A 26,821-nucleotide genomic window follows, 5' to 3' on the forward strand; every position below is an offset into this window, starting at 1 on the left:
CGACGTCATATGAGGCTTTGCGATTCGAGAGAAGTTCTGAAAGAACCTACGATAGTAGCCAACGAGACCTAGAAATTTACGAATTTCTGTAGGTGTCTTCGGAGCTGACCAGTTCTCAATGGCCTTGATTTTGGAAGTGTCCACATGAATTCCCTCTTCACTAACAACGTGACCCAGGAATTTGACTCTTCGAATCCAAAACTCGCATTTAGAGAACTTCGCGTAGAGTTTCTCTGATCGTAATGTTTCCAAGATCTGGCGTAGATGCTTACTATGCTCTTCCTTACTACGAGAGTAGATAAGTATGTCATAAATGAAGACAATGACGAACTGATCCAAGTAAGGACGGCATACCCTATTCATTAAGTCCATGAATACTGTGGGCGCATTGGTCAATCCGAATGGCATCACTACAAACTCGTAGTGTCCATAACGAGTTCGGAAGACTGTTTTTGGAACATCCCCCTTAGCACTCGTAATTGGTGACACTCAGATCTCAGATCTATCTTTGAAAAGTAATTCGCCCCTTGAAGTTGGTCGAACAAATCATCTATGCTAGGCAGAGGTAACGATTCTTAACGGTAAGCTTGTTGAGCTCCCCGTAGTCGATGCACATTCGAAACGATCCGTCTTTCTTCTTGACGAACAAGAACGGTGCTCCCCAGGGTGAGAAGCTTGGTATTATAAAGCCCTTGCTGAGCAGTTCGTTAAGTTGACCGGATAGTTCTTGCATCTCAGCTGGTGCCAGACGATAGGGCGATTTGGCTACTGGGGTAGCCCCTCGAATTAAGTCGATTCTGAATTCGAATTTGATGTTGAGGAGGTAATCCTGGAAGTTCTTCTGGAAAGATGTCGGAAAGATCCAAAAGAAAGTACGATTACTCATGAAGTAAGGAAAAAGGATAGGTACTTCTGTTCTATCTATATCCCTTGTCTCGATCGGCGGGAAAGGCATTTGTTTGGCTCCTAAGTTTATTCGCATAGCAGCGCGATCACTCGTAGTCTTGAGTAGTCTCCGTCCTGAAGTTCATATTAGAAGTCATATTTGGTTCATCAATCACAGCTTCGCGTATACGAGTCGTATATAATTAAGATTGAAAAGGCCGTCGAATAAATGATTCTTCTCTAAGCTCACATCCAAACAAGGAAAAGAAGTTAAAGCGGAATCATCAATTCTAAGCCTGTAGAACCTTGATTATATACCACCCTTGCGTATACATTCCTCAGCGATAGATTAACCGTATGGGTCTTCGAATTGAACTTGACGTACTGTACGAGTGGTATTCGGGGGAGGTTTGCTGAGGTTTCTTCGGGAAAGATACGAAACATAAGATACTCTCCGCATGAGTATCTCGGAGTTCTCGAATGACGGCTTTGCTAAAAAGGCGATTACGGGGAAAAGAAATTTGCGCACGAAACTGGCATTGTGAGGATAGAAATGACTCAAGTTAAATGATATTGTCGGACTACTCGGACTAAAAGGCGTTAGACTAGTTTAGAAAGGTGTTACAAAAACATAATGGTGCAACTTTGACAGAGTTTCAGTACTTTAGTTTTATCTACAAGACTACTGCTGCGACAAGGTATACTACAAAAAGCAAGTACACGCAACACGAGAGTCCCTTGACTGACGGGATCTCGCAAAAATATATGACTCGAGTTGCACTAGTTTTTAATAGTTTATAAGTCTACTACATCGAAACGCCCTAGTATTTCAACGTGGGTCCGGAGTGGTCTCTCCTGCAGCAGTGATCCTTAGTATCTTCCCGTCTGCGCCAGAGTTCTTTGTTATTGGACAATCCTTCTTGAGATGTCCTATCGCACCGCATAAATGACATATCTGGCTTGCACCAGCATCGGTGGTGGAAGTGATGTGTCGGGTCGAAGTGATGTGGACACGAGCGCTTTCGTTGTTCCTCCCTTTTGGACAATTCCTTTTATAGTGTCCGGTTTCACCACAACCATAGGAAGCCGGACTGACTCCGATGCTAGTGGCTTGGGAGATGGTTCATGCCGACGCTCTACAGACATGAGTAGTATGCCCCATTCGGTTGCAATTGTTGCATTGCAAATCACGGCAAACTCCGTGATGATGAAAATTACACTTTTCACACTTCGGGAGTGTTCCCTTATATGGTTTGATTGGTGCCGAAGTGGCAGGGGTCGCCACTTGTTGCTGTTGCATGGCAAGTCTTTGAGATCGCTTGCGCTCCTTTTGGGCTTGACGCTTACGTTTCTTATACTCAGATTTGTGGCTTTGGGTGTTTGTAACAGTTATCATTTGTTGATTTCCTGTATTGTTACAACAATTTGAACTGTCAACACCTTTTACAGCCCCTATTGCGTTACCAGCGTTGAAGTGTGCAAGGACAGCTGCCACGACAGCTGTTACCGCAGCTTGGAAGGTGGCGACGTCTATATGAAGGATCGGGGTTTCATCATTCCGCTGACTATTTCTGGATGACGACATGATTCTATTATATGACAAGAAAAGGAGTTCGTGAGTGATTATGGTCGGTCCTACATGTATTCTACTCATTCATGTAAATGTATACTTTTTTTGTTTTGTTAAACTGTTCTCGGCGGTTTGACTTACATCCCTATGATGCAGTACTGGTAAAGAGTTGAATTAAGTTCGTAGAATGGTCACTAGACGATTGCTATTTCGAACTAGGCTATCATTGGTTGGTGGATAACATGATCCAACCTTCGACAAGAATTGGAAGTGATCCTTGAGCTAATTTACCACCGCTCAATAATTTGACGAAAGTGAGGTTTTGATAGAATTCTAACGGTAGTAGAATGAAAGTATTTGAACAAGGATTGTCACAGAAATTAGCCGACTGTCAATATCATAGATATTTAAGATGTAATAAGTTTGGGAAAAATTGACCTTGGAGTAGGTCTTACATCATATTCGAAGTAGAAAAATTTTGGCAGTAGAAAGACCTAAATAAAAAGTACTTACAGTACAAGGATAGTTACATAGAAAAGTGCTACTTGGAGCATAGATAGGAAGACTATTCCTTAAACCAAGGAAAGAAAGGTAGAATATCTCCTACTGGTGACGGTTATCCCTCGGGTGAGCCCTTAGTTCAGCCAGCTGACGCTCCACATCGAGCAGGTGCCTTTTGTACGCCCTTTGGCGTACTCGGAGCTCTATGACTTCAGCTCGGGTTTCAGCTAGCTCTTGCTGCAGGGCCTCGTAGTCTCTCCTATACCTCTCACGAGCATCTTCAAGATGAATGGTACGGATGGTATGCACTCTCGCATTGGCATTAACTTCCGTGATTTGATGGAGAGCTGTCCTGCCCTGTATTTCGTTTCGGGCAACTCTGCGGACTAGGATCGGCAAGACCCTGTCTGCTGAGCCTCCTTCGTCCAGCTCATAAAAGCTTTGGTCACCATTGAATGGCATGGGTGGATTTTGCTCTTGGCTCCATGTCACCAAGATTTCCACCCACGGAGGCGTCGTGTGACAACCCGAAATTTCTATTATGTACAACCATTCACTTCATTAGAAGTCAGAACTGTTTCTGCTAATTCTTAAGCTTTTTGGAGTCAGTTTGAGTGTTTTAAAGCTTAGTACTGCAAGGGATAACTAGAGAGAGGATACCCTAGGGTTTATTGTGCAACAATAAAGTCTCAAAACTCCAAGAGTTTGGAGTTTACGGCCCAAACATGAGTTTACGGCCGTAAACTCTAAGGAGTATAAATATGACACTTAGTCATTATACTCACTTTTTTACCATTTTCAAGACTAGAACTCGAAATCCTCTCAAGTATCATCCGATTTTCCTTCTTGATCTTCAACTTTGTAAGTGTTTCTTGCCTTAATTAGTTGATACCTTCCTTAAACTAGTGATCTTACATGAGTTCATCCATGAAATCATTCCATTTGTGTAGATCTTCAAGTGTTCTTCATTCCACCAAGAACACCAAGAACACACATTAGTGTTCTTGGACTTTAAACACCCTTACAAGCTTATCTATTGTAAGTACTCTTACCCTAGTGTGTTATAAGGCTTGTTACACTTCTTATTCAACTAGAAAACACAAAGAAACTCAAGATCAAAGGTGTTTACGGTTAAGGCATGTCCTTGAACCGTGAACCCTAATGAAAGGGCCATTGTGAGCCCTAGTCCCTTACGAAGCCTTGGATACTAGTCTAGATCACATCCTTGAAGTGTTTAGGACCTTAAACATCAAAAAGACCAAGAACCATTAGAGGTTACGGCCGTAAACTCATGGAGAAATGGTCCGTGGGCCGTAAACTCTATAAGTTGGTGCAATGGTGCCACAATCACTTCCTAAGGCTTAGACTTGAAGTTAGGATGCTTCTTTATGACTAATAAGAGTCAAAACTCGAAATGGTAAGAACTACCATGAGTTTATGGCCGTAAACTCATGGGTTTACGACCGTAAACTCCATGGGATTTGGTCCCAAAACCGTAAACTCCAAAAGAGTCTACCCTTGGACCTTAAACTCATAAGCAAGGCCCTACAACCCTTAGATGCAATCCTTAGTACTTATAGCACTTAAATCAAGTGTTTTTCATGTCCTAGGGTGTCTTAACTTGGTTAATTAGTTGTTTAATGACTAATTGGATACATATATGTGTTATTATATGTTAACTAGGATCCTTGTGTGTCTTCAAGTCTTCACTTGACACTTAGCATCCTATACCATCCGTTCATCCAAACCACTCACTACAGGTGAGTTCATACTCCTAAATCAACCTTTTAAATGATTTTAAATGCTTTTATGGGGGGGGGGGGAATACAAGTTGAAACATTATAATTATTATATCAATCACATGTGATTAATAACTATCAAATAAAGGATTTGCTATTCAATTAGCTGTTTTATCAAACAAAACTACTTCAAATGGTTATCAATTACTTTAACATGTTAAATACTTTTTATTCAAACTCTTTTAAACTTAGACTTTGTCAAATGCATATCTATATAGATATATTTATATAAGTAGGATTGAAAGGACTTAGGACTGATAGCTCGCCTTGCTTCCTGTTCCTTGTTTGGTTATGGACTTAGGGTATCGGTCATTTGTCCGAAGGTCGTTTGAATCTTAGTTATATATTATGTATATGTGTATAGATATAAAAGTTCCTTCATTCAGTTCAATACCTTTGGGTAGCAAAGGTATACAATCATGTTCATACATTCAAATAACATTCCTAGTAAACTATAGTAGGTATAGTTTAGGAAGTTACTAATACAATTACTAGAACAGTGAAACATACAATGAATCAGTTCATACATGAGACAAACATAACATACTATGATGAGAAACAAAAAGAATATACTATGATGAGAAACAAACAATAACATACAGAGAGAACATACATACATACTAGACAGATAGAGAACATACAATACAGCTAGTACACAAAATACATATACAAGAACACTACTACAATTATGTGAGCCACGTAAATGGGCATGACATCACCTGTCATGGCTCGTTTTGTATCCAGAATATCTTTAAGTGGAGAGCGTTGAGTTTGAGTATAGATCTATACTGGATTGACTATCCTACACCTTGCTGCTCGCTATAGTGGGATTTGCAAGTCTACGGGTGCCAAACGTCATTCCTTCCGACGTCTTACATCGTCGTGTTTCTAGTCAGTAGTATGGTACAAGCCGATCACATAGTACTTTAAATAACAATTGGTTTAAGGTAGTTAGTATAGTAGTAGTTACTTAATACAACACTACAGTACTATTTTATTTCCCATTGCATTCACTTTGTGATCTTCACACAATAAACAATAATGTAAAAACTATATTTTTGGTTAATGATAGTCACTTTTGGGAAAATACATACTCTTACAAGAGACTTGCATACAAACATTTGATACCTTGGTAGAAGGCTACTTTTAGTAGAAAACATAGGGTTTTCTAGGAGAGTTCAAACAATTACGAACATTTACAAACTTATACATCACATACTTACAAACACTTTCATACAAACACAGACACTAAAATACTTATGATCTCACCAGCTTTAATGCTGATAAACTCTTTCAAAATAACTTGTATTCTCAGGTCACCAGTAGACAGGTATCGGTGTCAGGTTTTTTTGAGAAGATGGAGCTCTTTCAAGACTCATCTTTTATTTTGATTTACATTTTTGGTGTCTTATAACTTTACAGAACACACTTGTATGAAATTATATTATTAATGCAATGGATGATGTTGTTGCTTGTTTACTACTATGCATTGTTGTGATACTGTACATGTCGTCCTCCACCCCCGAACGATTTCACCGTTCCGGTTTTGGGGTGTGACAGATTGGTATCAGAGCATTGTTTATAGTGAATCGAGTATATCAACCCATAAAAGATATACAAACTATAAACACAACGGGATTAAAATACTCTGACCAAGAGTTTATACTTTTAAATAATAAAATATTTAACCAAGTATACATACCTGCATGCATACTAAAATCAGTGTCACTAGGACAGAACAAAAGTATTACGATTTTTGGGCAACACAATTAGACTTAGAGACATATAGTCAACCCTAGGAAGATATAGCCTGATCAACTATATTATACGAGGAGTGACTAGCATGTGCCTAAGGGTGGTTGTGAGGTTGCAACAAGTCTAAAAACTTACCAATACCACTACAATGAAAACAATAAAACAGAACATAAACTTAAATTACTATAGGAGTATTTTGTGTTACTATAATACTTTTCTGAGAACTAAAGATCTTTATTTGTATGTCAATAGTTGCTGAGTGGATACGCTAAGGTTATATGTAACTAGGATGGCATAGACTTAGAATCTGTGATCTTTGCTTTACTTCCTGTTCCTTGTTTGGTTGTGGGCTTAGAGTTAGGGTCACTTATTCGAAGGTCTATCCTGTTTTGAGTACATATAATTGGTATGCACTAAACAAGTATTGAAGTAACTGATAAAGACCATCTTATAATTATCTAATTAGTGTGTCTATTTAGTTATTTCTTATACCCCCTTTTCTCGCGTAGATATCATGGCTGAATTCCATCTTCCCGGAGACCCATACTATCCCATCAACGGCAATGCAAGACGGCTTGGAGAAGAGCCAGACGATGATCACCCAATCCCTTTGGATGATCACCAAGCTGAAGGCTTTTCTGATGGTTCTGACTCAGAACCAGAAGTCAACAACTTACCCCTAGTAGCTCAAAACCCAAACCCAAATCCGAACCATCGTCTAGCATTTCAAGGCCCCACACCTCTGTGGGCAACAAACTTGAATAGATGGAGTCAGGAACAGGGGCAACCCATTCCCTACAATGGGGACATAAGCTTTTACAACCTCACTGAGGGAGGTTCAGCTGATCGTATCCTGCCCATCATGGTCCGTAGGATTTATCGGAACACCGAGCAAGGTCGAGCAACTATCGACCGAGTCCTGGAAATTGACGCCAACTCTGGCGTTAACACGGTCTGCATTCGCCAACTAGAAGTAGCTATGGAAAGGGCTAGGGTAACCAATGGGAATATGCAGCAATAGGTAGTTGCATCCCAAGCTGAAGTTAGGGAACTTCGAGCTCAACAAGTAAGATCCGAAAGGCGCATGAGGGACATAGAACGCCTTTTGTCGGAGTCAAGAACTCACGCTAGCAGTTCTCGTCGCCGATAGAGTCTCCTCGACTTCTCTTTTAGATATAACTTAGTTTATGTAAAACTCTAGTCTAATTTCCTATCTTTGTTCAAACTTGGACCTGTTAGGTCTTGATTAGGTCGTAGATCTGTCAAAATTTTCCCATCTTGGTTTGATGTAAGACCTACTTCTAGGTCATTTTTCCCGAACTTGTTACATCTATAATACCAGTATTATTGACAGATATCTAATCTCATGGAAATTATTATCCAAATGCTATCATCTGTTAGTACTAAATCTACATTCAATCGTGCTATTTAATTGTACTGTTGGACTATGGAGAGTTAGTCCATGAGGCATTCTCATCAAATTCTCCCTATTAAATTCTTATCGATATCTTCATCTTTGTAAAACTTATAGTTGAAAGATGCCTCCACGTCAATCAACAAGACGCGATCCTCCATCAACTGCAACACCACCTGCTCCTCAAATCGATTCGGTAGCTCTAAATGTTGCTGTAGCTGCGGCTGTGGCAACAGCCATGGCTCATTATCATTCTTCTGGTTCCACTGGAGGAGGAACCCCTATTCAATCTACTCATAGTGAAATCCCTGTGCGCTTGAGAGAGTGCTCCTACAAGGACTTCACCAACTGCAAGCCCAAGTCCTTTAGAGGGACTGGCGGAGTCATTGCCCTCTCGCAATAGTTCGAGAAGACCGAATCGGTTTTCGAAATCTGCTCCTGTCCAGAAGGGAGCAAGGTCAAGTTCGCTTCTTGCACCTTCGAGGAAAAAGCCCTGACATGGTGGAATAGCCATGTCAAGTCACTATCTCTAGTGGTGGCTAATGCTATGGGCTGGGAAGCTCTGAGAGAGCTGATGATCGAAGAATACTGCCCGAGGGGTGAAATCCAAAAGTTGGAGCAGGAACTATGGAGCCTAACCATGAAAGGCTACGACATAGTCTCCTACACCGCCAGGTTCTGTGAGCTGGTGGCCCTCTGTTCCAACATGGTTCATACAGAGGGAAAGAAGATAGAGAGATTCATATGGGGGCTGGTGCCTCCATTCCAGGGGAATGTTTTGGCTTCAAACCCCACTACATTTGATAGTGCCAAGCGATTGGCACAGTAGCTTATTGACCATGGGATTCGCACCCCGGCAGCAACAACAACCCTGGCCATCTCAGAACCCGCCAAAACCGCTGATTCCAAGCGGAAGTTCTGGGATGACAGAAAAGAAGAAGAAGGCTTCCAAAAATTCCAGCAGGTCGTGGCAGTACTTGCTGCGATAGCACTTGAAATTCTTGCGAAAGGAATGTCGCGCACTCCTTGCTCATGTTATAGATGTGAGCCAAGAAATGAAAGATATTCGGAACATTACAGTAGTGCGCGACTTTCCCAACATATTTCCGGAAGAACTCCTAGGATTACCTCCTCAACGTCAAGTCGAGTTCAGAATCGACTTAGTTCCAGGGGCTACCCCCATAGCCAAATCGCCCTATCGTCTAGCACCTGCATAAATGCAAGAACTGTCCTGTCAACTTAACGAACTGCTCAACAAGGGCTTTATAAGACCAAGCTTCTCACCCTGGGGAGCTCCAGTCTTGTTCGTCAAGAAGAAAGACGGATCGTTTCGTATGTGCATCGACTACAGGGAGCTCAACAAGTTAACCGTCAAAAATCGTTACCCTCTGCCTCGTATAGACGATTTATTTGATCAACTGCAAGGGGCGGGCTTCTTTTCAAAAATCGATCTAAGATCCGGATATCATCAACTACGAGTGTTAGGGGAGGATGTCCCGAAGACAGCCTTCCAAACTCGTTATGGGCACTACGAATTCGTAGTGATGCCGTTCGGATTAACAAACGCGCCTGTAGTATTCATGGATTTAATGAATAGGGTTTGTCGTCCTTACTTGGATCAATTCATCATCGTCTTCATCGATGATATACTTATCTACTCTCGTAGTAAGGAGGAGCATAGTCGACATCTGAGACAAGTTTTAGAAACACTACGTTCGGAGAAGCTCTATGCGAAGTTCTCGAAATGCGAATTTTGGATCCGAAGAGTCGAATTCTTAGGGTACGTGGTTAGCGAAGAGGGAATACACGTGGACCCTTCCAAAATCAAAACCATTGAGAGCTGGTCAGCACCGAAGACGCCTACAGAAATTCATCAATTTCTAGGCCTCGCTGGCTACTATCGCAGATTCATTCAGAACTTCTCACGAATTGCAAAACCTCTCACGACTTTGACCCAGAAGGGCGTGGCCTTTGACTGGGAAGAGAAACAGGAGAGAGCGTTCCAAATGCTCAAGCGAGCCTTGTGCACCGCACCAATACTATCCCTCCCCGAAGGGATAGAAGACTTTGTTGTCTATTGCGATGCTTCCAATCAAGGTCTCGACTGTGTTCTGATGCAATGAGGTAAGGTCATCGCCTATGCCTCGAGACAGCTGAAGACACACGAGGTTAACTACACCACTCACGATCTTGAGCTAGGAGCACTTGTGTTTTCTCTGAAGATCTGGAGACACTACCTGTATGGTACAAAAAGCACTATCTTTACAGACCACAAAAGCCTACAACATATATTCGACCAGAAAGAGCTCAACATGAGACAACGACGGTGGGTCGAGCTACTCAGTGACTACGAATGTGAAATTAGTTATCATACGGGTAAAGCCAACGTAGTAGCTGACGCCCTAAGTGGGAAAGAATACTCTGGTCGTAGAGTCAAATCATTGACTATGACTATCCATTCACACTTGTCCATACAAATTAAGGAGGCTCAACTCGACGCTTTGAAACCTGAAAATGTGGCGGGTGAATCCCTGAGAGGGATGGATAAGAACTTGGAAGTCAAGGGTGGCGGAGCCTTATATCTCATGGATGGGATATGGACACCGAAACACGGTGGTTTCAGAGACTTGATCATGACCGAGGCACACAACACTCGTTATTCCGTCCACCCAGGTTCAGATAAGATGTATCTGGATCTTAAAAAGCTATACTGGTGGCCTAACATGAAAGCAGAGATTGCTACCTTCGTGAGTAAATGCCTTACTTGCGCCAAGGTCAAGGTCGAATACCAGAAACCGTCAGGATTACTCCAGCAACCGGAGATACCTGAATGGAAGTGGGAGCGGATCACTATGGACTTCATAACCATGTTGCCCAAGACAACGGGTGGACTTGATACCATATGGGTCATCGTCGACAGATTGACCAAGTCCGCACACTTCCTGCCTATCAAAGAAACAGACAAGATGGAGAAGCTTACAAGAACCTACATTCGGGAGATTGTACGATTGCACGGTGTTCCCATATCCATTATCTCGGACAGAGATAGTAGATTCACTTCGAGGTTCTGGCATTCGCTACAAAGTTCCCTAGGAACTAGGCTGGACATGAGTACAGCCTACCATCCACAGACCGATGGACAAAGTGAGAGGAGTATCCAAATCTTGGAAGATATGTTGTGAGCCTGTGTGATCGACTTTGGGAATGCATGGGATACTCATTTACCCCTTGTCGAATTTTCCTACAACAACAGTTATCACACGAGCATAAAGGCTGCTCCATTCGAGGCCCTCTATGGCCGAAAGTGCAGATCCCCTCTGTGCTGGGCTGAGGTGGGTGATACCTAGTTAGCTAAAGGATGAGTTCCTTAAAGCACTCTCACGGGTCCGGAGATCATTCGGGAAACGACAGAGAAGATCGTTCAAATTCGTGAAGGATTGAAAGCCTCTAGAGACCGACAGAAAAGCTACGCAGATAAGCGAAGGAAACCGTTGGAATTCCAGGTGGGCGTCCGTGTTCTATTGAAGGTCTCACCCTGGAAGGGCTTAATACGCTTTGGAAAGCGTGGAAAGCTAAATCCAAGATACATAGGGCCTTTCTAGATTCTTGCTAGAATCGGCCTTGTAGCTTACAAACTTAACTTACCCTGCGAACTCAGTAACGTACATTCTACTTTCCATGTCTCGAACTTGAAAAAGTGTCTGTCCGACGAGACTCTTGTAATCCCACTCAACGAGATCGAGATCAACGAGAGCCTCAACTTCGTGGAAGAACCTGTAGAGATCGTGGACCGGGAGGTCAAGCAAAGGAAACAAAGCTGTATCCCGATAGTGAAGGTTCGCTGGAACGCCAAAAGAGGACCTGAATTCACTTGGGAGCGAGAGGATCAGATGAAACTGAAATATCCTCGTCTTTTTACTTAGTTATTTGTAACTACTTATTTGCTTAAACTCTAATTTCGGGACGAAATTCCTTCTAACGGGGGATGATGTAACAACCCGAAATTTCTATTCTGTACAACCATTCACTTCATTAGAAGTCAGAATTGTTTCTGCTAACTGTTAAGCTTTTTGGAGTCAGTTTGATTGTTTTAAAGCTTAGTACTGCAAGGGATAACTGGAGAGAGGATACCCTATGGTTTATTGTGCAACAATAAAGTCTCAAAACTCCAAGAGTTTGGAGTTTACGGCCCAAACATGAGTTTACGGCCATAAACTCTAAGGAGTATAAATATGACACTTAGTCATTTTACTCAGTTTTTTACCATTTTCAAGACTAGAACTCGAAATCCTCTCAAGTATCATCCGATTTTCCTTCTTGATCTTCAACTTTGTAAGTGTTTCTTGCCTTAATTAGTTGATACCTTCCTTAAACTAGTGATCTTACATGAGTTCATCCATGAAATCATTCCATTTGTGTAGATCTTCAAGTGTTCTTCATTCCACCAAGAACACCAAGAACACACACTAGTGTTCTTGGACTTTAAACACCCTTACAAGATTATTTATTGTAAGTACTCTTACCCTAGTGTGTTATAAGGCTTGTTACACTTCTTATTCAACTAGAAAACACAAAGAAACTCAAGATCAAAGGTGTTTACGGTCAATGCATGTCCTTGAACCGTAAACCCTAATGAAAGGGCCATTGTGAGCCCTAGTCCCTTACCAAGCCTTGGATACTAGTCTAGATCACATCCTTGAACTATTTAGGACCTTAAACATCAAAAAGACCAAGAACCATTAGAGTTTACGGCCGTAAACTCATGGAGAAATGGTCCATGGGCCGTAAACTCTATAAGTTGGTGCAATGGTGCCACAATCACTTCCTAAGGCTTAGACTTGAAGTTAGGATGCTTCTTTATGACTTATAAGACTCAAAAATCGAAATGGTAAGAACTACCATGAGTTTACGGCCGTAAACTCATGGCTTTACGACCGTAAACTCCATGGGAGTTGGTCCCAAAACCGTAAACTCCAAAAGAGTCTACCCTTGGACCTTAAACTCATAAGCAAGGCCCTACAACCCTTAGATGCAATCCTTAGTACTTATAGCACTTAAATCAAGTGTTTTTCATGTCCTAGGGTGTCTTAACTTGGTTAATTAGTTGTTTAATGACTAATTGGATACATATATGTGTTATTATATGTTAACTAGGATCCTTGTGTGTCTTCAAGTCTTCACTTGACACTTAGCATCCTATACCATCCGTTCATCCAAACCACTCACTACAGGTGAGTTCATACTCCTAAATCAACCTTTTAAATGATTTTAAATGCTTTTATGGGGGGGGGAATACAAGTTGAAACATTATAATTATTATATCAATCACATGTGATTAATAACTATCAAATAAAGGATTTGCTATTCAATTAGCTGTTTTATCAAACAAAACTACTTCAAATGGTTATCAATTACTTTTACATGTTAAATACTTTTTATTCAAACTCTTTTAAACTTAGACTTTGTCAAATGCATATCTATATAGATATAGTTATATAAGTAGGATTGAAAGGACTTAGGACTGATAGCTCGCCTTGCTTCCTGTTCCTTGTTTGGTTGTGGACTTAGGGTATCGGTTATTTGTCTGAAGGTCGTTTGAATCTTACTTATATATTATGTATATGTGTATAGATATAAAAGTTCCTTCATTCAGTTCAATACCTTTGGGTAGCAAAGGTATACAATCATGTTCATACATTAAAAAACATTGCTAGTAAAGTATAATATGTATAGTTTAGGAAGTTACTAATACAATTACTAGAACAGTGAAACATACAATGAGTCAGTTCATACATGAGACAAACATAACATACTACGATGAGAAACAAACATAATATACTATGATGAGAAACAAACAATAACATACAGAGAGAACATACATACATACTAGACAGAGAGAGAACATACAATACAACTAGTACACACAATACATATACAAGAACACTACTACAGTTATGTGAGCCACGTAACGGGGCATGACATCACCTGTCATCGATCGTTTTGTATCCAGAATCTCCTTAAGTGGAGAGCGTTGAGTTTGTGTATAGATCTATACTGGATTGACTATCCTACACCTTGCTGCTCGCTACAGTGGGACTTGCAAGTCTACGGGTGCCAAACGTCATTCCTTCCGACGTCTTACATCGTCGTGTTTCTAGTCGGTAGTATGGTACAGGCCGATCACATAGTACTTTAAATAACAATTGGTTTAAGGTAGTTAGTACAGCAGTAGTTACTTAATACAACACTACAATACTATTTTATTTCCCATTGCATTCACTTTGTGATCTTCACACAATGAACAGTAATGTAAAAACAATATTTTTGGTTAATGATAGTCAGTTTTGGGAAAATACATACTCTTACAAGAGACTTGCATACAAACATTTGATGCCTTGGTAGAAGGCTACTTTTAGTAGAAAACATAGGGTTTTCTAGGAGAGTTCAAACAATTACAAACATTTACAAACTTATACATCACATACTTACAAACACTTTCATACAAACACAAACACTAAAATACTTATGATCTCACCAGCTTTAATGCTGATAAACTCTTTCAAAATAACTTGTATTCTCAGGTAACCAGTAGACAGGTACCAGTGTCAGGTTTTTTTTTAGAAGATGGAGCTCGTTCAAGACTCATCTTTTATTTTGATTTACATTTTTGGCGTCTTATAACTTTACATAACACACTTGTATGAAATTATATTATTAATGCAATGTATGATGTTGTTCCTTGTTTACTACTATGCATTGTTGTGATACTGTACATGACGTCCTCCACCCCCGAACGATTCCGCCGTTCCGGTTTTGGGGTATGAGACGTCGGTCCTTGAAAAGCCGGACGAGGGTCAGGATTTGGTATTGGGACTACTGGGGGTAAATTCTCAACTTCTGGCTCGGGATCGAGATCCTCTGTAAAATCTTCTGCCAGATCATCATCTAGGGGAAGTTCAGGTTCTGCTTCTGGTTCTGCGTTCAACCCTCCTCCATTCTCTTGGTAGGGAAAGTAAGGGCCGTTGGGGAGGTGGAATTCTGCCATTTATCTAGACGAGAAAAGAGGGTAAGAAATTTATCTAACAATTCTTAAATAATGCGATAAACAAATTAAAAGTTTTTATAAGAGAAACTTACTGCTAATCCTAATAAGTTTGTTCTTTGAATGGATAGTGTCTAAAACACTCCTATAGTATTTTAATTTATGTTTTGTTCTCATGTTCTTCTGTATATGAAGATGTATAATTTGGTAAGTTTTAGGTTTGTTGCAGCACCCCAATCGCTCACCGACACATGTTCACTGTATCTCAAATAAATATAGTTGATCAGGCTATATTTATCCCAGATATGATTACATAACTGCCAAGGTTTGACTGTTGTGTCCAACAATTAAATACTTTTGTTATGTTCTAGTATGACATTGTTCTATAGTAAGTATGTAGGTATCTAATTATGTATACTTTTAGTTAAGTATTTTAGTACTTAAAAGTATAAACTCTTGGTCAGAGTATTTAATCCCTATGTGTTTATAGTTTGTATATCTTTTATGGGTTGATATACTCGATTCACTATAAACAATGCTCTGATACCAATCTGTCACACCCCAAAACCGGAACGGCGGAAACGTTCTGGGATGGAGGACGTCATGTACCGTATCATAACAATGCAAAGTAGTAAACAGGCAACAACATCATCCATTGCATTAATAGTATAATTTATTACAAGTGTGTTCTTTCATAGTAATAAGATACCAAAAACAAGTAATCAAAATAAAAGACGAGTCTGGAACACGCTCCGTCTTCTCAAAACCTGGTCGACGGTACCTGTCTACTGATGACCTGAGAATACAAGTTATTTTGAAAGAGTTTATCAGCATTAAAGCCGGGGAGTTCATAAGTATTTAGTGTCATTGTTTGTATGAAAATGTTTGTAAGTTTGAAGAAAATGTTTGTAAGTTTTCAATGTAAATGTTTGCGGTAAATAATTGTATCTCCTAGAAAATCCTATATTTTCTACTAAAAGTAGCCTTCTACCAAGGCATCAAATGTTTTGTATGTTTGTTTCTAGTAAAAGTGTGTATTTTCCCAAGTATTACTATCATTAACTAAATATAGTTTATACATTAATGAATATGTGAGAAGATCACAAAGTAAATGTAATAGGGAAAATAATGTTTTACCTCAGTAGTGACACTACTGGCTATAAAATGGTAAAATACAGACTCCATGTAGTATTAAATGTACAATACCCCTCGAGGAGTGTTTTTGCCTTTAATCCTTAGTCGGATAATTATAGGTCTAAATGTGAACTCGTTTGTAACCATGCTGATCGACGACTGAATAACTGATGACCTTCCGGTGTCATAATATAGTGAGGTGACATTTTGTCACCCCTTGGCCTTATCTGCTGGGACTGTAGCTAGCAGTCCGGGTGTGGGAGTGTCTGTCCCGTATAGATCTATACACACGATGCCCGCTCTCCCTCCAGGAGACTCTAGTTACAATTTGATACAACACTGTCTTGTTGTCTCTGTAAATAGTATGTTACATTCTAGTTATCGTATTCTATTGTTTGTATAGTATATTCTTATGTATAGCATGGTGTAAGTTTCCTTAGTTTCTCTTCATTGTATGTTCTATTGAATAGTGTATAGTATGTATTGTTTCTGGTAATAGTATTTGTATATGATAGTATTCTCCTAAACTATACCTATTATAGTTTACCAGTAATTTCTGTAGTTTGAATAAATGAAGGTATGCCTTTGCTACTCAAAGGTACTGAACTGATTGATAGACTTTTATATCTACATATGTATACATAATATATAAATAATATTTAGACGACATTCGGACAAATAACCGATACAATAAGGCCACATCCAAACAAGGAAAATGAAATAAAGTGAGTTATCAGTCCTAAGTCCTTTAAACATTACTTATATAACTATACATATATAGACATGCTTTTGACAATATATAAGTTTAAAAGAAGTTTTGTAAAACATTTGAAGAGTTTAATTAATAAATATTGATGACTTGATGTCAGTTTATAAAACGATTTAAAAGCAGTTTGATTGACAAGACAATTTAAAGTATAAGAAGTCCTTTGTTTGAAACACGGTTAAAGTATAAGAAATCCTTTGTTTGAAACACAGTTAAGGTATAAGAAATCCTTTATTTGAAACACAGTTATAAATCACATGTGATTGATTACATAACTATATGTTTTCTACTTGTATTCCCCCCCCCCCATAAAAGCATTTAAAATCACTTAAAAGGTAGATTAAGGGGTATGAACTCACCTGTAGTGAGTGGTTTGGATGGAAGTGCTGGATAGGATGCTAAGTGTCAAGTGAGGACTTGAGCACACACAGATCCTATTTAACATATAATGACACATATATGTATCTAATTAGTGATTAAACAACTAATTAAGAAAGTAAAGACACCTTAGGACAAGGAAAACACTTTGATTCAAGTGCTAGAAGTACAAAGGGTTGCACCTAAGGGTTGTAAGGCCTCACATTGGAGTTTACGGCCCAAGTGTAAACCCCCATGAGTTTACGGCCCATGGGTTTACGGCCCAATGAGTTTACGGCCGTAAGCTCATTGTATCTTGTACCATTTTGTATGTTTAAGGTCCTATAATCATCTTGGAAGTGTTCTAGGCTTAGTTTCAAGGCTTAGGAAGGTGTTGTGGCAACTTTGCACCACAAGTTAGGGTTTACGGCCAAGTGAGATTGCCTTGGCCGTAAACACCCTTTTGATTATGATTTCTTGAAGTTTTCTAGATGCTTAACAAGTGATTTTAGTATACAACAACTTAAGGATAGTGTACTTACGTTTTGCAGGAAAATGGGGGTGTTTTCGGCCCAAAACACTTAAGTGTTCTTGGTGTTCTTGAGGATCTTGAAGATCTAGACTCAAAAGATGAGATTTGTGGATGAATTCAAGAGTGAATCAAGAAGAAGTGATGTATTAACTCACAAAGGGAAGGAATCACTTACATTTTTGAAGTTTGGAAGCAAAAGTCTTATGATCCTTAGGAGAGAAATCGAGTTCTAGGCTTGGAAATGTGAAAAGTGATTGGAAAATGACTAAGGGCCATATATATATATATATATATATATATATATATATATATATATATATATATATATATATATATATATATATATATATATCATGGAGTTTACGGCCACCATGAGTTTACGGCCGTAAACTCATGGTCCTTGGCCGTAAACTCCTCTTTTGAGGGTTTATGGCTTGCTTGATAGGTTACAACTTTAGTTGGCACTTCCATTCACTTATTCCTTTGAAGTACTAAGTTCAGAATGCTCAAACAGACTCTAAACAGTGCCGAAAGTTAGCAGGAACAAGTCTAACTTTGATTGGATTGAATGGTTTGTACAAGATTGAAATTTTGGGTTGTCACAACACTACTTTAAATGGTTTTATTTTAAATAATGAAACTACAATACACTATTTTACACTACAGCTGGTGGATTCCAGGCTCACATACAAATGGTTTTATTTTAAATAATGAAACTACATTACACTATTTTACACTACAACTGGTGGATTCCAGGCACTCATACAAACACTATTACAGACACTACTACAGTACACTTATTTTCTAGTACAGAGTACATTAGTACAAAATACAATTTTAAGAAACATTCATGACATAGTTTTATTTATTAATAAGACTACAGTTCACTATATCAGAGTATAATTGTCACACCCCCAGCCATCGGCGGAAACACCGGGTGGTGTAACGTCATTCTTCGTATCACTATTATATAACATACATTGAACAGTACTAAAGAAATACATACCTTTATTGATAATTGAAAGTTACATAACTATTTTTCTAGAACCTATTACATAATATCCGACTATGGCATACTTCTTAATGAACAGAAAGGTAATAGTAAAACTTATTCTGTTGGAATACATACCTGCTTTTCAAGTTCCTGAAAACACATGCATTTTAAAATACGTGAACATAAAGTTGGTGAGTCCACAGGTTTTGACTCCATAAAATAATACATTTTCCACGTTCAAAAGTATAGTTTTGAAAGTATCCTTTTGAATCTCCAACATTCAGTATGTATATTAGGTATAATAGTTTACTTATCAATTAAGTGTTATACCTAAACATTCCTTGAGCCTAAGGTATAAGTAGGGGGAAACTTATACTTAACATTAATACTTGTATACGACAAAGTATAATGTTTCTAACAATTTGTTACCATGAGCCTATAACCGCTGCTATGACATAATACCTCTGATAAAACACACTCATGATTTCCATGAGAATAGTTTGTCACTTGCTTATGGTTGACTGTAGCTAACAGTCACAAGTGTGGTGGTCAACCCGTATACTAATTATACACGACTTCCTCGCTCACACGGGATTACTGGTTACAGTTCAGAGGATTTCCGCTAAGATCCCCAATCTTAGTTGATGAATACAATTACTCATGTAGACTTCGACGGCTTCCTATAGCTCTAACAACAAAAACATCTTCATGTCTAAAACCCTAAGTTACTAGACTATGCTTTTAAATAGTACTCCTAACTTCATAACATTTAGGCAGTATAACAGCTATAACTTGAAGTAAAACCAGGTTTTATCTTGACATAAAACCAATAACAATAACAACATATAACATACCAAGTTTTGTCTTGTCATAAAACTAACAATAACAACATGCTTTATAAATTAACATATAGAACTTCCGAATATAACTTCGGAACTATATCACATACAACATATATATAGAATCCTAAGTATAACTCAAGATCTACATAATAACATGCTAACAACTTGATAATAATTGTATATAAAAATATTATATTTAAAACAACTATATCCCGGTTATTATAACTATCTACGTTGATACTAATATACTATCATATAGACATAATAATAACGTATATACAACATTTAGCATGCATTTTCCCTAAAATATTAGAAAGTGGGTCCGTGAAACTCACCCTAGTAGCGTGATTTTATGTAATATAAGCAGAAACGGTCAGCGTACGAGGTCGTCGGGGCTCAGGATGCAAGATGGCTTCAGCAAAGGAGAGAGGAGAAAGGGAAATGGTGTAAGGAATAGCTGAAGTCGGACCTGATATTTATAGTAAGGATTTTGGACTCTCACGTCGTGAGTTTTATAAGACTCACGTCGTGAGTCATGCATGCTCATCCTGTAGACTTGCCATTTGCGTCCCTAGCTTCGGAAGGTGTCCCTTTGACTCCTCACGACGTGAATCAATCCTTGCTCACATCGTGAATTTGGATCTTATCCCCTCGTAGCCTCGTCACACCTTTTAGATTCCGAGATGTGGCAAAATGACTCCTCACCTCATGAACATATATGGTCACCTCGTGAGTTCAGTCAGATTAGGGTTTCTGACAGCTGTATCTTTGGAAGGTCGTAACATTTGCATACGAACTCCGTTTTTGATGTTCTTTATATGCACGCGTAGGTATTTACAAGTACTACATCTCTCTTTTAGAATCAAATAGCTAATTCTAATTCTATTTTAAATTCCTCTTATTATAGAGATTTATAGTGTTCGGTTTATCATAACTTTTTCATGCGAAGTCAGATTCAAACGTTCTCTATTTTTTTAGAGTCGTATTGACGTATACTTTGAGTTGCATCATAAAGAAAGTTCATATTTGTATTAGAATTTATCATGAACTACATAGCACTCTTATCACATTACAAGTTTAACAAAATCACATTACATGATTGGCATAATCACATGTGATTGTCTATTGACCTATTTTGACTGGTGTTACATTCTCCCCCCGTTAGAATAATTTCGTCCCAAAATTTATCTTATGGATGAGGTTTTGTCAAACAGTTGTGGGTATTTTTCTTTCATCTGATCTTCACGCTCCCAAGTAAATTCAGGTCCTCGTAACGAGTTCCATCGAAATTTCACTACGGGAATACGACTTTGCTTTAATTGTTTGACTTCTCGATCCATGATCTCAACAAGTTCTTCTACAAAGTTGAGTTTCGTATTGACTTGTATCTCTTCGAGAGGTATAACAAGAGTGTTATCGGAAAGACATCTTTTGAGATTTGATACGTGAAAAAAAATCGTGCACATTACTTAGCTCTTGAGGCAACTTGAGTTGGTATGCGACATAACCAATTCTTGCTAGAGTTTCAAAAGGTCCTATATACCGTGGGTTTAGTCTGCCTCGTTTCTCGAATCGAATTACGCCTTTCCAAGGAGAGACCTTCAACATTACTTTATCTCCAACTTGGAATTCTAAAGGCTTACGTCTTATGTCAGCATAGCTCTTTTGACGATCATGTTGGATTAGGTGTCTAAGCCCATAACTATAATTGGTATGTACTTGAATAGATAGCAGCACAGTCCTTTTGGGTTGCCCTCAACCTAGCAACTGGACAAGGAAATTATGAAAGGAGAGATATTAATTTATAAGATTAATAAATTAATATATATATATATATATATATATATATATATATATATATATATATGATTTATTAATATGTTAATGGATTAATATATTAATTAGAAATCATTATGTTTAATTAATTGTTAGCCAGAAATTAATCAGAATTGATTTTGGGGTTAAAAGAATTAATTATAAGGTGCAGGGACTAGTTTGTAATTATCTAATAGTTGAGTGGAAGGCTCTAGAACCCCCTTGGAAGAGGGTGGACGAAATCTTTAGGGGAAACCCTAATAATTTCGTCCATAGGGGCTTGGATAAGGCCCTTGGGTTTGCTTAGGCCCTAAGCAAAGGATAACTAGGGTTTCCCTTAAACCCTAGATCCCTCAGCTATATAAGGAGCCTCCTGGTTCATGTTTTTGGTGACTCTTTCTTTTGAAGAAACCCTAAGGCCGAGATTTTGCATGCTCCCTCTCCTCTCTCTCTTCTACTTTCCTTCTTGCTAGTTTGGGTGTGATTCCATTAGAGGCATTACACTTGTGGTGCTAAAGCTTCCAAGAAGATCAAGATCAAGGGATTATCAATTGTTTGCTATAACAATTGAAAGGTATGTAAACCCTAAACCCTAGTTTGTTAATTTCGAAATTAGCCTCTCTCCTCTAGGGTTCTTGTTTTGCAATTCAAAGTTGTATGTTCAATAGTTAAAACATAGATCCAAAGTAGGTTGCATGTGAACTTAGGAATTGTTTTCTAGTTTATTTGTTGTACCTAAAACCCATCAGTGGTATCAGAGCCAGGTTGTTTTAAATTGAATTGCTACAATTGTTGAATTGCAAATTAGGGTTTATAGCTATTAAACCCTAAAGGCCAAATTTTCGATTTCTAGGGTTTTGGATCAAAGGGTTTTTTCGAAAACCCTAGCCTCCAAAGAACCCTAATCGAAATTAGGGTTAGGGTTTTGAAAACCCTAGCCTCCTCCCTTGTAAATTTCGAAATATGCTAGAGGACAACTAGGGTTTCTTGTTTTTTGGATAATTGTTACTTAATTAGATTAATTGGATAATTATCCTTACCCTATTTTTCGAAATTAGAGGGATAAGGATTAGGATTAAATTAATTGATTAGTTTAAATTAGATAATCCTTACAAGATTTAATAATTTGATTAATAGTTAATTAATAGATAAATATTAAATCTAGTTAATTGGTTTATTTAAATTTGAAATTAATAGCTTAAATTTCGAAATTTATATAAACCCTTGAAGTTTTAAAAGGTTTTAAAACACACCTTATATATATTATAATTAAAGGTTTAATATTATATGTATAAGAATATGGTCAGTCAAATCGCTACTATGCCTCATTCACGAAGCTAGTCTATAAGGGGGGTATAAGGAAACTGCCTATAAAATGGTAGTTGAATGGGTGTCCACTCTCACCCACCGCTTCCTTGATTAGTGGAGGGTCGTTAGCAGAACGGATTTGATAGGACAACTACTTCTCATTAAAAGTATAATGATATTAAAGAAAGTACTAGAACATTATTTTCAAAATCCCAACTCTAGTTACTTTAGGAAAAATGTGAAAAGTATGCTAATCCATGAAATTGCACATTATGCTTTATTGGTCGTTAGTGGAGCGTGTGTGGTTAACCAGCACACTAAAAGGCACTAATAAAGAGTAGCAATGGGTATCTCATAATTATCATTTTGATGGAGCGTGTGTGGTTTACCAGCACATCAATAGTTAATGATAAAGACAATGAGGTTACCAAGCACATTTGCATGGTTATTCACATCTTGTTTGTGATCCTCGGCATCCCAGTCACAAATACAAGAGCATAATCTGAGATTAAAACATGCCATTGAATAGTTTCAATGTATCTCAAAAGAATTAGGAATTTCACTTCGTTTGTTTCGTCTAATGGTGGAATTGGTGAATCGTCATTCACCTACCTTTATGAAATTTGCACTTGGATCTCGGCATCCCATTTCTAAGTTGTGAATCTTCATAGTTGGATCCTAACCTTGATATTATATCTTTGGGTTATTCTATTAAGGTATCTTGAAATCTAACTAAAACTTTCTTTCTTTTCAGATGTCTACTCCTGGAAACACTTCTGCTTCATCCTCCTCCAACCAAAACTTCTCTTTGCTCAATATATGCTCCAAAGTCGTTATGGATGGCTCAAACTATAACGATTGGATGCGCAACATCAAGATGGCTCTTCGCTTCGAGAACAAAGAATATGTTCTTGAAAAGGAGCTCAAAGAGCTTGATGAGAATGAAGCTACTCCTGAAGATCTTGCTGCCTACAAGAAACATTACGATGATGCTACCAAAGTGGCATGCATCATGGTGGCAACTATGTCACCAGAACTGCAGAGGTACTATGAGGACTACTGGCCTTTCGAGATGAACAAGGACCTTATGGAAAAGTACCATAAGCGAGCTCGTCAAGAAAAGTTCGAAGTAGTCAAGTCACTCATGGCTTGCAAGATGAAAGATGGGGAGTCAGTTGTGTCACATGTGCAAAGAATGCAACGCTACATAGAGCGTTTGGTCAAGCTCAATATTCACTTTGATGAGGAATTGGCCATTGACATGGTCTTGAACTCACTTCCTGAATGTTATGGTCAGTTTATTCTAACTTACCATTTGAACAATACTGAGCAGACCTTGGCCCAATTGCACAACTTGTTGCAGACAGCTGAGGCAGGGATGAAAGGTAAAAGTATACCCTCCACACCTGCTAGTGCCCCTGTTTTGGCTATTAGACAGGGAAAGGGGAAAAAGAGGAAAGGTCCTCCCAAGCAAAACTGGAAGAGCAAGGCTCAAGCTGGGTCATCTAGTAATGGCCCAAAGGCTAAGCCCAATGGTTCCACTCCCCATGTTTCTGATCCAAAAGAGGCAGTTTGCTTTTACTGCAACCAAAAGGGGCATTGGAAGAGATCTTGCCCACAGTATCTGCAAGATATCAAGGATGGCAAAGTGAAGCCATCTTCGGCAGGTATTTACACTATTTCTGCTAATAACTCATTATCTTCTCGTTCATGGGTCCTTGATACAGGATGTGGTTTTCATATCTGTTCTGATTTGCAGGGTCTAAAGGAAAGTGAGGAGATAGAGCGAGGAAGGATAAACTTGATCATGGGAAACAGAAAGTCTTCACCAGTAACCAAGATCGGAGTTTATCAGCTTCTGCTTAGTAATGATGTTAGATTAGATTTAATAAATTGTTGCTATTCGTCTGAGATGACGAGAAACATTATTTCATTTCATGCATTGTTCAGACAAGGTTTTACATATTCTTTTAATGATTTGAATGGTTCAATTTCTGTTTATAAGAATGGTGTTTTTATGTTTGAAGCTTTGCCTTGTAATGGTGTGTATGAAACAGTGACTTGTGTTGATAGCCTAGGAAATAGTGTACTTAATATTGACTTGTCTAATAGTGTAGACAAGGCATGCTTGTGGCATTGTCGTCTTGGACACATTAACAAGAAACGCATAGCCCAACTCCAAAAGGATGGAGTGTTGGAATCATTTGACCTAAAGTCAGATGATATGTGTGAGTCTTGTCTTTTGGGAAAGATGACAAAATCACCATTCACAGGGTCTTGTGAAAGAGGTGAAGGTCTGTTGGATCTCATACACACGGATGTGTGTGGACCCTTCAGATCAACTACAAGAGATGCTAATCGATTCTATGTGACCTTCACTGACGATTATAGCAGATATGGATATATCTACTTGATCAAGCATAAGTCAGAAACTTTTGAAAAGTTCAAAGAGTTTAAACATGAAGTCGAAAATCAATTGGGCAGAAAGATAAAGATACTTAGATACGATAGAGGCGGGGAGTATCTTAGTATCGAGTTTAACGACTATCTGAAAGAATGTGGGATAGTCTCACAATTGACTCCTCCTAGGACACCACAGTTAAATGGTGTAGCTGAGAGGCGCAATCGAACCTTGTTAGACATGGTTCGTTCTATGATGAGTCGGGCTTCGCTTCCTATTCACTTCTGGGGGTATGCCTTAGAGACAGCCGCCCACATCCTCAATCTTGTCCCTACAAAGAAGGTTGCCAAAACACCTCACGAAATGTGGACAGGGAAAGTTCCCTCGTTAGCACATATTAAAGTCTGGGGTTGTGAAGCTTTCGTAAGACGAGAGACTCACGACAAGCTAGCAGCTAGAAGTGAGAAATGTGTTTTCATTGGTTACCCAAAGCAGTCTTTTGGATATTTGTTCTACAGGCCTAGTGAGAACGTGGTCTTTGTAGCACGAAGAGGAGTCTTTCTTGAAAGAGAGCTCATATTCAAAGAGGACAGTGGGAGCACTATTGACCTTGAAGAAATTCAAGAGTCAGCCAATGAAGGAACCTTAGATGACACTAGCACTCAACCAGAGGAAACAGTTCCTGTTGAACCAATTGATAACTCATTACCTCTTAGAAGATCCACTAGGGTGAGTGTGCCACCTGAGTTGTATGGTTTTCATATTACTTCAGATGGTGACACATTCATAAGTGACAGAACACTGGTAAACTTAGATGAACCAGTCACTTATAAGGAAGCAATGGCAGGCCCAGAGGCTTCCAAGTGGAAAGAGGCAATGGACAGCGAGATTAAGTCCATGTATGACAACCAAGTTTGGAATTTGGTTGATAGTGCACCAGGTCGCAAGACAGTTGGGTGCAAATGGATCTTCAAGAAGAAGACAGACATGGATGGAAATGTGCACACATTCAAGGCTCGACTGGTTGCAAAAGGTTTCACTCAAACCCCAGGGGTTGACTATGATGAAACCTTCTCGCCAGTGGCTAAGATTAAATCTATTAGGATATTGCTCGCCATAGCTGCCTTTCATGATTATGAAATCTGGCAGATGGATGTCAAAACTGCTTTCCTTAATGGGAAGTTGGCTGAAGATGTTTACATGAGTCAGCCAGAGGGTTTTGTTGATGCAAAGTTTCCCAATAGAGTGTGCAAGCTTGAGAAATCCATTTATGGATTGAAACAAGCATCTCGCAGTTGGAATCTTTGCTTCCATGAGAAAGTCAAAGAGTTTGGTTTCTCTAGAAGTGAAGATGAGTTTTGTGTGTATATCAAGGCTAGTGGGAGTATAGTAACTTTTCTGGTGTTATATGTCGATGACATATTACTCATTGGTAACGACGTTCCAACCTTGAAAGAGGTTAAGTCTTGGCTTGGAAAGTGTTTTGCAATGAAAGACCTTGGAGAAGCTGCCTATATTCTTGGGATTAGAATATTGAGAGATAGAAAGAAGAGACTAATTGGACTTAGTCAGAGCACATACTTGGATAAGGTACTAAAGAGGTTTAGTATGGAAAACTCCAAGAAGGGAGAGCTACCTATCCAGAGCAATACCAAATTGAGTAAGACTCAATGCCCGAGTACAGATGTTGAAATAGATGACATGAG

This window comes from Lactuca virosa, chromosome 4 (genome assembly GCF_052849685.1).
Source record: "Lactuca virosa cultivar CGN04683 chromosome 4, Lactuca_virosa_CGN04683_v6, whole genome shotgun sequence".
NCBI lineage: Eukaryota > Viridiplantae > Streptophyta > Magnoliopsida > Asterales > Asteraceae > Lactuca > Lactuca virosa.